Source organism: Adiantum capillus-veneris, chromosome 15, assembly GCF_014529385.1.
Source record: "Adiantum capillus-veneris isolate H3 chromosome 15, ASM1452938v2, whole genome shotgun sequence".
NCBI classification, from domain to species: Eukaryota; Viridiplantae; Streptophyta; class Polypodiopsida; order Polypodiales; family Pteridaceae; genus Adiantum; species Adiantum capillus-veneris.
The window spans coordinates 120,231,026-120,235,450 of NC_140945.1; positions in this window are offsets into that span (position 1 = coordinate 120,231,026).

Here is a 4,425-nt window from a genome sequence, read left to right on the forward strand (position 1 = left end):
TGTGCGTGACTTGCTCCGCCTTGAGCGATCACGAAATTTTTGGTTTTTGAACCTTTCCTTAGGCCTTCCTCTTGTTTCCACTGACAATGCAGCACTTGATGATTCTCCTGTGCTTCTCCTTCGTATTTCCTCGCTTAGGAGAACACCCACAACATCATCAAACTTAAGAGTATTTGTACCAGAGATAGAATTACTTACAGCCATCACAAGGCTGTCCCAACTATCCGGTAGAGATGATAGTATAAGGAGAGCTCGCACTTCGTCATCGAAATTGATTTTCACCGATCGAAGTTGACTTATGTTCGTGTTAAAGTCATTTAGGTGTTCTGCAACTGAACCATTCTCTACCATCTTTAGATTGAACAAGCGCTTCATAAGAAATACCTTATTGGATGCCGATGGTTTCTCCTAGAAGTCGTCAAGTGACTTTATCAAGTCCTCCGTGGTCTTCATCTCCAAAACATTGAAGGCCACCGTTGACGCCAAGCTTAACCGGATTGTTCCTAGGGCCTTTCGATCAAGGACAATCCATGCTTCATCTGCCATCGTTGCGGGCTTCTTTGCAAGACCGCGTAGTGGCAAATAGAGGTCCTTCTGGTAGAGATAGTCTTCAATCTGCATCTTCCAATGTTGGTAGTTTTTGCCGTTGAACTTCTCAATCTTGAGCTTCCCTTCCTTCGCCATAACTCCCACTCAATTCAAGGAATCCTTTCCTTGAGATAATTTAGCTACGAGCAAACCTTGCTCTGATACCAGTTGTTAGGAAATAAGACACGGCTAAATAGATAATTGAGTACAGTACTTAATGGAGAGAGACAGATTTACATACACGAGATTATACAGTAGAGAGAGAGAGAGAGTACACACGATATACGTGGTTCACCCAATGTGGGCTACGTCCACAGGAAAGTAGCCACTCAATGGCTTTAGTACTTCAAAACAAGAAGTAGTTTACAAAGGGATTATACCCTTAATGGAGCTCCCACCTTGCTTCACTCTCACCACCTCACACTCACCTTGTTGCATCAACTTCACACACTATGAAATGTGTGTAGAAATGGCCTCCTTTTATAGGCCAAAAGGGCTGCCCTCTCTCATGAGAGGCAGCCATGTGTAGCCGCCCTTGTGTAGATAAGTCCAAATCGGACCCTCCAATCCGCCCATGTGTGGCCACCCTTGAGAAGACAAGTCCGCTTTTGAATTCGGCCACCGGCCACTGGCCATTGACTACCGGCCAACCGACGGTTGTTTTCCGACCACTTTCCGGCCGCCGTCCGGCCATAATATTTCGGCGAAAAGGAATATCCCTAAAGTTACCCCTGATTTTTTACCGTTAAAATTTTGGTTTCCGACGAGTGATTTTCCTTCACGCACGATGGCTTCTCCTCATAATGGGGGCCTTACAAATGTGCACTTTTACCATAGAAAATTACAAGGGTAAATCAGGCTCCATACTTAACAATATTCATGGTTTTCAAGGGTGTCAACTTCTCTGGTTTGGCATGAGCAGTCCAGGTCAAGTTCGTAACATTTTTGTCCTCCCAACAATAAACTCCAAGACTTGGGTTGTCGATAGGTATGTGCTTCAAAGGTTTGATGTCTATCAAGTTGTATTCTTCTAGCTCTAACATTGACAATCCCTCTCTCATGGCCATGTTTGGAATCAGAGTGTCAACCTCTATCGGTCTACAATTTTAGGATTTTTGTATTTTGAGGTATTGTAGCCCATTTTGGTCCATGTAGAAGGTCTCTTGCTTGTTCATCCCAACCTTCTCCTCAAACTCAACAATATGGTCATCTACCCTTACTACATACTCCTCGTTAGGATCTAGATAAATCTGAACCCCATGCTTGTTAGTCTTATAGAAGGTAAGAATGTGCTTGAACTTGAGTAAGATTTCACTCCTCAATTAGTTCAAAAAAGAAGACATCTTGGAACTTGAGTTGGAGTAAGTGTTTGGCACTTCTTCCACTATAATTTGTAAATGCCTTCTTTGGTTTAAGAAATGAGTGCAGATATAGATAATTTTAGGGTTAATAAGAGTATAAAGTGAAGGTTAGAGAGAACTTATAAGTGATAATTATAATTGATAACACTATTACATTGAAAGCAATAAGGAACATATAATTGACATATAAATGGTGCTATCAACCAATTTTGATTTATGATGTCCGTACCCTAATACAAATCAATTGAATATGCTTGCATGAGTATGCCTTTTCACTTGCAACCCTCTCAATCAAAAATTCCCATAGTTAAAGCAATCATTAATTGCCAGCTCAAACAAACAATCCTGGTAAAACTTATTTGAAGTACCTGAGCTCCTACTCTTTGTAAAATTCTCGAGCAAAAGAGAGAGATTCCCTTCCTTTTTCCTACTCCTTTGAGAGAGAGAGAGAGAGAGAGAGAGAGAGAGAGAGAGAGAGAGAGAGAGAGAGAGATTTTATTATCGTCTTCGAAGGTCAAATATGACCTATGGGACCAAAGTTACATGTGATGTAGTATGGGTATGACTGATGAGTGACTCTTGATGCTCCAAAATTGTGGTGAAGAGAGTCGCAATGAGAGCCCACACTGTGGCTGGGAGAGGAAAATGTGTAGGTCTAAGTCATGGCTAAAATTGTGAGGAAAGCAAGTTTGGATGTGATAAAAAACTGAGCACTCTAGTAGTGTGTGGTACTCACAAGCGCACAATCGATTTGACTCTTCTCCATTACCCCAATGCCCCGTCTTGCATCAAAGGGAGTGGGAGCTAAGCCGAATGGTTGCGATAGTCCATATCCTTGACAAGGGGTTTCCTCTTTCAATAAAGAACATGGTTTTGTAATTGGGTGCAATATGGGTGGTGTAATGTATGAAGTGGACCCACCAGATTTCTCCCAAGCCGTAATACATTAGCATTGTGGAAAAGCTTCATTCACTTGGGAGTTAATTGAGGCATCATGTAATGCATCCCATCACACAAACCCCTTCTTTATGTCTTGCATCCATCTCGTGCTCAAGATCTTGTTTTTATGCATCTTTTGAACCTCTTTGTCTGCTTCCCATGCAATTGTAGGAAGTGTACTTCACAATCCTTTCCATGCCCATAACCTCAATTGGAAGAGATCCCGACTCAAGAAGTAGGAGCATATATGGTGTTTGTGTCTTAACTTGGAGAAAGTTTGTAAGAAAACACTTTTGGACACAACTCTTTCCAGGTAGACTTTGAGATGCTCCCACCCCACACTTCAACTCCTTAAAGAAGAACCTAGTGTCACCAATGCATCAAAAAGGTACTTCTTGAGAACCCAACACTTGATGTTTCCCGTATTACACATGTTCTCAAATGCATAATACTCTCTCTTTCCCTCTTCCAAATGATGCATAGCACATTCATGATACTTGTGATTGAACGAAACCTCAAGGCCAAGGTACTTAAAGCTCTCAACAACTTCAAGTGTCTCATTGTTGTACACAATGCATGGATTATCCTTATGGTTGGTTTTCACAAGCATAACCTTTGTCTTGGATTCATTCACAACCAGCCCACTATGCAAGAAAAAGTTCTCAAGGAAAACCATAAGCTCTTGTGCATCCTCTACAGTGTATGCTAGAAGCACTGTATCATCCACATACAATAAAAGCATGATTACCACATTGCAAATAGTGACCTCAATGCCTTCTTCTTGTATAAAGTCAAGTATTATTGTTCCAATTGATCGATGCATAGACCAAAGAGAGTTGGTGACAACGGACATCCTTGTTTAACCCCAATGATGCTTGCGAAATTTTTTGAAATTCATCTTTCCATGCGCAATTGACATATCACCTTCTCATAAATTTGAGAAACCGCAACCATAAACTCACTTGGCACTTGGAGTTCTTCCATCTTTCTCCACAAATTGTTACATGGAATCATATCAAAGACTTTCTTAAAGTTCAAAAGCAACAATACAATCGCTTGTCTTTCAATCCACTTCCCTCCATGAGCACACTAAGAGTGACAAGATGATCAATGGTGCTATGGTGTTGACAAAAACCCGCTTGTCCTTTTGCATGCTTGCCATTCTTTTTAGCCCAATCACTCAATTTTATTTCCATTATGCACCCAAATAACTTTTCCATGAGAGACCCAATCATTATAGTCAGGTAGTTATTTACATTCTTTATATCCCCTCCTTTATGCAAAGGTTTGACAGAATTAGTACTCCAATCATAAGGTATGCCATGTTGAAGTGCAAGGTTGAACATATCATACATCCACTTATGTGTAAAATCTCCCATCCATTTAATCATTTCTGGCTTGATACCTTGAAGATCTCCCACTTTGCAAGTGACCAAATTTTTGAGCCCACCGTATACATCCTCAATAGTAAAAAAAGAGGGCATATATGGAAGTGAACCATAAAATATCATTTTTCCAGCATTTGGTTGCTCATATA